At 29.7% G+C, this 13,649-nt stretch overlaps 1 long non-coding RNA gene across 1 annotated transcript; it reads right to left on the bottom strand.

Annotated features, from left to right (window-relative positions):
* Positions 1 to 4,413: 4,413 nt before the first annotated feature.
* Positions 4,414 to 5,626, bottom strand: LOC126923061 (uncharacterized). The gene is made up of 3 exons (XR_007713045.1): positions 5,409 to 5,626; positions 4,946 to 5,334; positions 4,414 to 4,795 (listed from the first exon to the last, which is right to left on the bottom strand). It is a non-coding gene; the product is annotated as an uncharacterized LOC126923061 (long non-coding RNA).
* Between the last annotated feature and the right edge of the window lie 8,023 nt (positions 5,627 to 13,649).

Below are 13,649 nucleotides of genomic sequence, written 5' to 3'. Positions count from 1 at the left end.
CGTCATACGTTACAACGTTACAGTATATAACGTCATACGTTATAACGTTATAGTATATAACGTTATACGTTATAACGTAACATTATATAACGTTATACGCTACTACCTAATAGTATATAACGTTATACGTTATAACGTTATAGCATATAACGTCATACGTTATAACGTTATAGTATATAACGTCATACGTTAGAACGTTATAGTATATAACGTTATACGTTATAATGTAACACTATTTAACGTTATACGTTACTACGTATTTGTATATAACGTTATACGTTATAACGTTGTAGTATATAACGTCATACGTTATAACGTCATAGTATATAACGTCATACGTTATAACGTAATAGTATATAACGTTATACGTTATAACGTAATAGTATATAACGTTATACGTTATAACGTAATAGTATATAACGTTATACGTTATAACGTAACATTATATAACGTTATACGCTACTACCTGATAGTATATAACGTTATACGTTATAATGTAACACTATTTAATGTTATACGTTAGTACGTATTTGTATATAACGTTATACGTTATAATGTAACACTATTTAACGTTATACGTTACTACGTATTTGTATATAACGTTATACGTTATAACGTTATAGTATATAACGTCATACGTTATAACGTCATAGTATATAACGTTATACGTTATAACGTAATAGTATATAACGTTATACGTTATAACGTAATAGTATATAACGTTATACGTTATAATGTAACACTATTTAACGTTATACCTTAGTACCTAACAGTATAAAACGTTATACGTTATAAGGTATTAGTATATAACGTTATACGTTATAACGTAATAGTATATAACGTTATACGTTATAACGTATTAGTATATAACGTTATACGTTATAACGTTACAGTATATAACGTCATACGTTATAACGTTACAGTATATTACGTCAGACGTTATAACGTTATAGCATGTAACGTTATCCGTTATAACGTCACATTATATAACGTTATACTCTACTACCTAATAGTATATAACGTTATACGTTATAACGTTACAGTATATAACGTTATACATTATAACGTATCACTATATAACGTTATACGCTAGTACCTAATAGTATAAATCGTTACACGTTATAACGTTATAGTATATAACGTTATACGTTATAACGTAACACTATATAACGTTCTACGCCACCACCTAATAGTATATAACGTTATGCGTTATAATGTAACACTATTTAACGTTATACGTTAGTACGTATTTGTATATAACGTTATACGTTATAATGTAACACTATTTAACGTTCTACGCTACTACCTAATAGTCTAAAACGTTATACGTTATTACGTTACAGTATATAACGTCATACGCTATAACGTTATAGTATATAACGTTATACATTATAACGTATCACTATATAACGTTATACGCTAGTACCTAATAGTATAAATCGTTACACGTTATAACGTTATAGTATATAACGTTATACGTTATAACGTAACACTATTTAACGTTATACGATAGTACCTAACAGTATATAACGTTATACGTTATAACGTATAGTATATAACGTTATAAGATATAACGTAACACTATATAACTTTATACGCTATTACCTAATAGTATATAACGTTATATGTTATAACGCTACAGTATATAAAGTCATACGTTATAACGTTATAGTATATAACGTTATACGTTATAACGTAACACTATTTAACGTTATACGATAGTACATAACAGTATATAACGTTATACGTTATAACGTAACACTATATAACGTTCTACGCTACTACCTAATAGTATATAACGTTATTCGTTATAACGCTACAGTATATAACGTCATACGTTATAACGTTATAGTATATAACGTCATACGTTATAACGTTAAAGTATATAACGTCATTCGTTATAACGTAACACTATATAACGTTATACGCTAGCACCTAATAGTATATAACGTTATACGTTATAACGTATCACTATATAACGTTATACGCTACTACCCAATAGTATATAACGTTATACGTTATAACGTAAAATTATATAACGTTATGCGTTATAACGTAACACTATATAACGTTCTACGCTGCTACCTAATAATATATAACGTAATGCGTTATAACACTACAGTATATAACGTCATACGTTATAACGTTATAGTATATAACGTTATACGTTATAACGTAACACTATATAACGTTATACGCTACTACCTAGTAGTATATAACGTTATACGCTACTACCTAATAGTATATAACGTTATACGTTATAACGTAATAGTATGCAACGTTATACGTTATAACGTTATAGCATATAACGTCATACGTTATAACGTTATAGTATATAACGTCATACGTTATAACGTTAAAGTATATAACGTCATTCGTTATAACGTAACACTATATAACGTTATACGCTACCACCTAATAGTATATAACGTTATACGTTATAACGTAACACTATATAATGTTCCACTCTACTACCTAATAGTATATAACGTTATACGTTATAACGCTGCATTATATAACGCCATACGTTATAACGTTATAGTATATAACGTTATACGTTATAACGTATCACTATATAACGTTATACGCTACTACTTAATAGTATATAACGTTATACGTTATAACGTAATAGTATATAACGTTGTACGTTATAACGTAATAGTATATAACGTTATACGTTATAACGTTGTAGCATCTAACGTCATACGTTATAACGTTATAGTATATAACGTTATACGTTATAACGTAACACTATATAACGTTCTACGCTGCTACCTAATATTATATAACGTCATACGTTATAACGTAACACTATATAACGTTCTACGCTACTACCTAATAGTATATAACGTTATTCGTTATAACGCTACAGTATATAACGTCATACGTTATAACGATATAATATATAACGTTATACGTTATAACGTAACACTATATAACGTTATACGCTACTACCCAATAGTATATAACGTTATACGTTATAACGTAAAATTATGTAACGTTATGCGTTATAACGTAACACTATATAACGTTCTACGCTACTACCTAATAGTATATAACGTTCTACGCTACTACCTAATAGTATATAACGTTATACGTTATAACGTAATAGTATGCAACGTTATACGTTATAACGTTATAGCATATAACGTCATACGTTATAACGTTATAGTATATAACGTCATACGTTATAACGTTAAAGTATATAACGTCATTCGTTATAACGTAACACTATAAAACGTTATACGCTACCACCTAATAGTGTATAACGTTATACGTTATAACGTAACACTATATAATGTTCCACTCTACTACCTAATAGTATATAACGTTATACGTTATAACGCTGAAGTATATAACGCCATACGTTATAACGTTATAGTATATAACGTTATACGTTATAACGTATCACTATATAACGTTATACGTTAGTACCTAACCGTATATAACGTTATACGTTATAACGTAACACTATATAACCTTATACGCTACTACCTAATAGTATATAACGTTATATGTTATAGCAATACAGTCTATAACGTCATACGTTATAAGGTTATAGTATATAACGATATACGTTATAACGTATTAGTACATAACGATATACGTCGTAACGTAACACTGAATAACGTTATACGCTACTGCCTAATAGTACATAACGTTATACGTTATGACGTTATAGCATATAACGTCATACGTTATAACGTAATAGTATATAACGTTATACGTTATAACGTAACACTATATAACGTTACACGCTACTGCATAATAGTGTCACGTCCCGCGTTCCGCACGTGACGCCACGAACCAATAACTTATGAATAATTAAACACGACCAATAATAATAAATTAACTAATAACTAACCAATCAAAATAAAAAGAATTATACGACAGACAATCAAAATGAAATAAATGAATCAATAAGAAGAAACACTACAACCAATCAGCAATGACATATAAAATACAAATAAAATGAAATAATTAAATGAACCAATAAATAAAACAAACCGCGATTCAAATGTATGAGATTTCTCTGCGAAAACACATGTATATACACACACGTGTATGCATATCTGTGTGTGTGACCCACTTCGTGAATCTGAATAATTGGTAATCTAATAAAATATAAAAGAAATAAAATATACTACATTACACCAGCATTCTAATAAAAGTGAAAATTGTATACAAGATTACTCTGCGACACACACATATATAGATATACACATGCGTACGCGTATCTTTGGGAAAAATTCATAATATATATATATATATATATATGTATGTATACGTTATTAAACCATTAAAACGCAAAGAAATAAATATATAGATTTACATTTCTACAAACCTAGAGAATTATATACGAAATCCATATTATGGAATATTCAACCAATTAACGATCCGAGAAACAATGAGAATAACAATACGCGCACATATACATATGCATATATATATTTTACATAATGGAAAATTACATTGTGAAATGTATATATATATATACACATATTATTATATCGAACAACTACTCATCTAATATACAAAACCACCTTGTAAAAATTACATTACTGAACATTCAACTAAACCAACTGAAGATTTAGTATAATAATATATAATAATATAATAATATATATATATACATAGATATGTGAAATAGCGTTGTATATAACCGGAAACAATACAAATGTCACACGACTTCTTCAACAACTTCGACTCTTCGTTCCTGCCGACAACACCTCACACGATGACTGCGTCTTCTAGGGCCACTTACGGATTCTTTACAATTCTTCTTCTTCTTGCACTGAAATATCATATGCAGTGAATAAAACACGAAAGAAGCAGGATGAACTAAATAAAAGAAATCATAACAAGATACACACCGAGACAATCCGCATGGGAACCTCTGACAAAGTATCTATCATTAAATGCATAATAATCAAGATGCACAAACCTCATCTGGAAGTCGACACCACTCACAGCGTGCCAATGCAAGGGAGGAAAACGAATGAAATTGTATTTCGTGAAGACGTTTCACCACTTTCCATAGATCAGAAACTGGAGTTACACAACTAATAACCTAATAACAAGAAGGTAATATAAAATATACACGATTTAATATATAGCAAATATGGACATATAAATCTACAAGGAGCAAAATATATCTCATATTGTCAAATAAAACCAAATTGTCAAAAGATCATCAGGACACGACGCCAACGAAGGTGCCACTGTGCCTATTTGGATGGAAAACCGCCACTTCAGCATCATCCCTCGCACATATTCACACACGCACGTCGATCACGTCATCTCGTACCATTCACATATCTTCTTCCTCTTGCGCTAAAACAAATTCACAAGTTTAAGGAAACAAACAACATGCGAAACGAGATAGAATACTAAAAACACATACTCACACAGTTCGCACAGGCGCGGACGCTTTTGTATCCATCACTCAACATAACCTGTAATCATCAAAATCCACGTTCTCTCATGGAAACTCTAAAAACCTGCAGCATTGCGATTCCCACCGGAACGAACTGTCACGTGACTGTCATCCCATTGGGGATGTCATTATAAAAAGCGTAGCGACACAATTCAAATCAGAGTAATTGTTAGCGGGTCAGTTGAATAAAGGAATAGAAGAGAGTAATTGTTAGCGGGTCAGTTGAATAAAGGAATAGAAGAGAGTAATTGTTAGCGTTCGGGAGAATTTAGCGAAAAATAAAGAAGAGTCAGATTAATTGTTAGCGTTAGCGTTAGCGATTAATTGTTAGTGGTTCAGTTAGAACAATCAGAGTAATTGTGAAAAGAGAGTAACTGCCATTAGTTGGTTCAGTTAGAATATAGTCAGAGAAATTGTTAGCGTTCGGGAGAATTTAACGAAATTAAAGAAGAGTAATTCAGTTAGAATAAAGAAATAGGATAGAGCAATTGTGATTAGTTGGTTCAGGAGAATTTAGCGAAAATAAGGAGAGTAATTGTTAGCGGGTCAGTTGAATAAAGGAATAGAAGGGAGTAATTGTTAGCGGGTCAGTTGAATAAAGGAATAGAAGAGAGTAATTGTTAGCGTTCGGGAGAATTTAGCGAAAAATAAAGAAGAGTCAGATTAATTGTTAGCGTTAGCGTTAGCGATTAATTGTTAGTGGTTCAGTTAGAACAATCAGAGTAATTGTGAAAAGAGAGTAACTGCCATTAGTTGGTTCAGTTAGAATATAGTCAGAGAAATTGTTAGCGTTCGGGAGAATTTAGCGAAAAATAAAGAAGAGTCAGATTAATTGTTAGCGTTAGCGTTAGCGATTAATTGTTAGTGGTTCAGTTAGAACAATCAGAGTGATTGTGAAAAGAGAGTAACTGCCATTAGTTGGTTCAGTTAGAATATAGTCAGAGAAATTGTTAGCGTTCGGGAGAATTTAACGAAATTAAAGAAGAGTAATTCAGTTAGAATAAAGAAATAGGATAGAGCAATTGTGATTAGTTGGTTCAGGAGAATTTAGCGAAAATAAGGAGAATAATTGTTAGTCGTTCAATTGAATTTGAGTGAGTCTGATTTAAGTTGAGTTGATTTAAGAGAATTCGTTCAGTTGATTTAATTAGAATTTAAGTTACGATTAGAGAATAATTGTTCGTTCCAGTTTGAGTTTAAGAATTACGAGATATAAATGTTATTAGTCAGTTCGAATTATAAAATAATTGTTATTAGACAGTTAGAATCAAAACAATAGTTGGCTCAAGTTTTTGTGTTAGAATTTCGAATTGTTAAACACGTCCGGACACACTGTTGTTTACACTGTTCAAATTAAATAAAGATTAAAACGAAAAATTATAGAAGTGTCGATCTTTGTAAAACCGGAATCACCCCAGCGGCCTGCCCGTTCATCAGCGGAGACCAACGTCAGGTGAGTTAACTTTAATTATTATTAATAACTAATAATTAAAATAATAAATAATATCAATGATTAGTATAATTCGTCATTAATTCAGCCTGTAATAATTATTTATAATATAATTGTTTATTCCAAACAATCCTCTCCCGTGCTAGTATTCCTGCGCATAGCAGGTTAGCCGAAACGTGGAGATTGTTGACCAGTGGCCTAAACTCCGATCAACGCTACATAATCTAACAAGAAATATCTAATTGAAACAGTCCTTAGACTGTTTCTGGTGGCAGCGACTACTACATTGTTTAAAATTTCAAAATTTGGATAGCGAAACGTAACAATAGTATATAACGTTATACGTTATAACGTAACACTATATAACGTTATACGCTTCTGCCTAATAGTATATAACGTTATACGTTATAACGTAACACTATATAACGTTCTACGCTACTACCTAATAGTATATAACGTTATACGATACTGCCTAATAGTATATAACGTTATACGTTATAACGTAATAGTATGCAACGTTATACGTTATAACGTTATAGCATATAACGTCATACGTTATAACGTTATAGTACATAACGTTATACGTTATAACCTAACACTATATAACGTTATACGCTACTACCTAATAGTATATACGTTATAACGAAAAACAATATAACGTTCTACGCAACTACCTAATAGTATATAACGTTATACGTTTTAACGTAATAGTATGCAACGTTATACGTTATAACGTTATAGTATATAACGTTATACGATATAACGTAACACTATATAACGCTATACGCTACTACCTAATAGTATATAACGTTATACGCTACTACCTAATTGTATATAACGTTATACGTTATAACGTAATAGTATGCAACGTTATACGTTATAACGTTATAGCATATAACGTCATACGTTATAACGTTATAGTATATAACGTCATACGTTATATCGTTATAGTATATAACGTTATACGTTATAACCTAACACTATATAACGTTATACGCTACTACCTAATAGTATATAACGTTATACGTTATAACGTAACACTAAATAACGTTCTACGCTACTACCTAATAGTATATAACGTTATTCGTTATAACGCTACAGTATGTAACGTCATACGTTATATCGTTATAGTATATAACGTTATACGTTATAACCTAACACTATATAACGTTATACGCTACTACCTAATAGTACATAACGTTATACGTTATAACGAAACACTATATAACGTTCTACGCTACTACCTACTAGTATATAACGTTATACGTTATTACGTTACAGTATATAGCGTCATACGTTATAACGTTATAGTATACAACGTTATATATTATAACGTATCACTGTATAACGTTATACGCTACTACCTAATAGTATAAATCGTTACACGTTATAACGTTATAGTATATAACGTTATACGTTATAACGTAACACTATATAACGTTCTACGCTACCACTTAATAGTATATAACGTTATATGTTATAACGCTACAGTATATAACGTCATACGTTATAACGTTGTAGTATATAACGTTATTTGTTATAACGTAACACTATTTAACGTTATACGATAGTACATAACAGTATATAACGTTATACGTTATAATGTATAGTATATAAGGTTATACGTTATAACATAACACTATATAACGTTCTACTCTACTACCTAATAGTATATAACGTTATACGTCAGAACGTAATAGTATATAACGTTATACGTTATAACGTAAGACTATATAACGATATACGTTATAGCGTTATAGTATATACCGTTATTCGTTATAACATATTAGTATATAACGTTATACGTTATAACGTATCACTATATAAGGTTATACGCAACTACCTAATAGTATATAACGTAATACGTTATAACGCTACAGTATATAACGTCATACGTTATAACGTTATTGTATATAACGTTATGCGTTATAACGTAATAGTATATAACTTTATTGTATATAACGTCATGCGTTATAACATAATAGTATATAACGTTATACGTTATAATGTAAAACTATATAACGTTATACGTTAGTACCTAACCGTATATAACGTTATACGTTATAACGTAACACTATATAACCTTATACGCTACTACCTAATAGTATATAACGTTATACGTTTTAACGATACAGTATATAACGTCATACGTTATAAGGTTATAGTATATAACGTTATACGTTATAACGTAACACTATATAACGTTATACGTTATAACGTTATAGTATATACCGTTATTCGTTATAACATATTAGTATACAACGTTATATGTTATAACGTACCACTATATAAGGTAATACGCAACTACCTAATAGTATATAACGTCATACGTTATAACGTAATAGTATGCAACGTTATACGTTATAACGTTATAGCATATAACGTCATACGTTATAACGTTATAGTATATAACGTCATACGTTATAACGTTAAAGTATATAACGTCATTCGTTATAACGTAACACTATATAACGTTATACGCTACCACCTAATAGTATATAACGTTATACGTTATAACGTAACACTATATAATGTTCTACTCTACTACCTAATAGTATATAACGTTATACGTTATAACGCTGCAGTATATAACGCCATACGTTATAACGTTATAGTATATAACGTTATACGTTATAACGTATCACTATATAACGTTATACGCTACTACTTAATACTATATAACGTTATACGTTATAACGTAATAGTATATAACGTTGTACGTTATAACGTAATAGTATATAACGTTATACGTTATAACGCTGTAGCATCTAACGTCATACGTTATAACGTTATAGTATATAACGTTATACGTTATAACGTAACACTATATAACGTTCTACGCTGCTACCTAATAGTATATAACGTTATACGTTATAACGTAACACTACATAACGTTCTACGCTACTACCTAATAACTATATAACGTTATTCGTTATAACGCTACAGTATATAACGTCATACGTTATAACGATATAGTATATAACGTTATACGTTATAACGTAACACTATATAACGTTATACGCTACTACCCAATAGTATATAACGTTATACGTTATAACGTGAAATTATATAACGTTATGCGTTATAACGTAACACTATATAACGTTCTACGCTGCTACCTAATAGTATATAACGTTATGCGTTATAACACTACAGTATATAACGTCATACGTTATAACGTTATAGTATATAACGTTATACGTTATAACGTAACACTATATAACGTTATACGCTACTACCTAATAGTATATAACGTTATACGTTATAACGTAATAGTATGCAACGTTATACGTTATAACGTTATAGCATATAACGTCATACGTTATAACGTTATAGTATATAACGTCATACGTTATAACGTTAAAGTATATAACGTCATTCGTTATAACGTAACACTATATAACGTTATACGCTACCACCTAATAGTATATAACGTTATACGATATAACGTAACACTATATAATGTTCTACTCTACTACCTAATAGTATATAACGTTATACGTTATAACGCTGCAGTATATAACGCCATACGTTATAACGTTATAGTATATAACGTTGTACGTTATAACGTATCACTATATAACGTTATACGCTACTACTTAATAGTATATAACGTTATACGTTATAACGTAATAGTATATAACGTTGTACGTTATAACGTAATAGTATATAACGTCATACGTTATAACGTTGTAGCATCTAACGTCATACGTTATAACGTTATAGTATATAACGTTATACGTTATAATGTAACACTATATAACGTTCTACGCTGCTACCTAATAGTATATAACGTTATACGTTATAACGTAACACTATATAACGTTCTACGCTACTACCTAATAGTATATAATGTTATTCGTTATAACGCTACAGTCTATAACGTCATACGTTATAACGATATAGTATATAACGTTATACGTTATAACGTAACACTATATAACGTTATACGCTACTACCCTATAGTATATAACGTTATACGTTATAACGTAAAATTATATAACGTTATGCGTTATAACGTAACACTATATAACGTTCTACGCTGCTACCTAATAGTATATAACGTTATGCGTTATAACACTACAGTATATAACGTAATACGTTATAACGTTATAGTATATAACGTTATACGTTATAACGTAACACTATATAACGTTATACGCTACTACCTAATAGTATATAACGTTATACGTTATAACGTAATAGTATGCAACGTTATACGTTATAACGTTATAGCATATAACGTCATACGTTATAACGTTATAGTATATAACGTCATACGTTATAACGTTAAAGTATATAACGTCATTCGTTATAACGTAACACTATATAACGTTATACGCTACCACCTAATAGTATATAACGTTATACGTTATAACGTAACACTATATAATGTTCCACTCTACTACCTAATAGTATATAACGTTATACGTTATAACGCTGCAGTATATAACGCCATACGTTATAACGTTATAGTATATAACGTTATACGTTATAACGTATCACTATATAACGTTATACGCTACTACTTAATAGTATATAACGTTATACGTTATAACGTAGTAGTATATAACGTTGTACGTTATAACGTAATAGTATATATCGTTATACGTTATAACGTTGTAGCATCTAACGTCATACGTTATAAAGTTATAGTATATAACGTTATACGTTATAACGTAACACTATATAACGTTCTACGCTGCTACCTAATAGTATATAACGTTATACGCTACTACCTAATAGTATATAACGTTATTCGTTATAACGCTACAGTATATAACGTCATACGTTATAACGATATAGTATATAACGTTATACGGTATAACGTAACACTATATAACGTTATACGCTACTACCCAATAGTATATAACGTTATACGTTATAACGTAAAATTATGTAACGTTATGCGTTATAACGTAACACTATATAACGTTCTACGCTACTACCTAATAGTATATAACGTTATACGCTACTACCTAATAGTATATAACGTTATGCGTTATAACGTAATAGTATGCAACGTTATACGTTATAACGTTATAGCATATAACGTCATACGTTATAACGTTATAGTATATAACGTCATACGTTATAACGTTAAAGTATATAACGTCATTCGTTATAACGTAACACTATAAAACGTTATACGCTACCACCTAATAGTATATAACGTTATACGTTATAACGTAACACTATATAATGTTCCACTCTACTACCTAATAGTATATAACGTTATACGTTATAACGCTGAAGTATATAACGCCATACGTTATAACGTTATAGTATATAACGTTATACGTTATAACGTATCACTACATAACGTTATACGTTAGTACCTAACCGTATATAACGTTATACGTTATAACGTAACACTATATAACCTTATACGCTACTACCTAATAGTATATAACGTTATACGTTATAACGATACAGTATATAACGTCATACGTTATAAGGTTATAGTATATAACGATATACGTTATAACGTATTAGTACATAACGATATACGTCGTAACGTAACACTGAATAACGTTATACGCTACTGCCTAATAGTACATAACGTTATACGTTATGACGTTATAGCATATAACGTCATACGTTATAACGTAATAGTATATAACGTTATACGTTATAACGTAACACTATATAACGTTCTACGCAACTACCTAATAGTATATAACGTTATACGTTTTAACGTAATAGTATGCAACGTTATACGTTATAACGCTATAGTATATAACGTTATACGTTATAACGTAACACTATATAACGCTATACGCTACTACCTAATAGTATATAACGTTATACGTTATAACGTAACACTATATAACGTTATACGTTATAACGTTATAGTATATACCGTTATTCGTTATAACATATTAGTATACAACGTTATATGTTATAACGTACCACTATATAAGGTAATACGCAACTACCTAATAGTATATAACGTCATACGTTATAACGTAATAGTATGCAACGTTATACGTTATAACGTTATAGCATATAACGTCATACGTTACAACGTTATAGTATATAACGTCATACGTTATAACGTTAAAGTATATAACGTCATTCGTTATAACGTAACACTATATAACGTTATACGCTACCACCTAATAGTATATAACGTTATACGTTATAACGTAACACTATATAATGTTCTACTCTACTACCTAATAGTATATAACGTTATACGTTATAACGCTGCAGTATATAACGCCATACGTTATAACGTTATAGTATATAACGTTATACGTTATAACGTATCACTATATAACGTTATACGTTAGTACCTAACCGTATATAACGTTATACGTTATAACGTAACACTATATAACCTTATACGCTACTACCTAATAGTATATAACGTTATACGTTATAACGATACAGTATATAACGTCATACGTTATAAGGTTATAGTATATAACGATATACGTTATAACGTATTAGTACATAACGATATACGTCGTAACGTAACACTGAATAACGTTATACGCTACTGCCTAATAGTACATAACGTTATACGTTATGACATTATAGCATATAACGTCATACGTTATAACATAATAGTATATAACGTTATACGTTATAACGTAACACTATATAACGTTATACGTTATAACGTTATAGTATATACCGTTATTCGTTATAACATATTAGTATACAACGTTATATGTTATAACGTACCACTATATAAGGTAATACGCAACTACCTAATAGTATATAACGTCATACGTTATAACGTAATAGTATGCA

Source organism: Bombus affinis, chromosome 2 (genome assembly GCF_024516045.1).
Source record: "Bombus affinis isolate iyBomAffi1 chromosome 2, iyBomAffi1.2, whole genome shotgun sequence".
In the NCBI taxonomy this organism is placed as follows: Eukaryota; Metazoa; Arthropoda; class Insecta; order Hymenoptera; family Apidae; genus Bombus; species Bombus affinis.
Note: the sequence above shows the minus strand (reverse complement) of the source record. Positions and strands in the feature narration are given on the sequence as shown.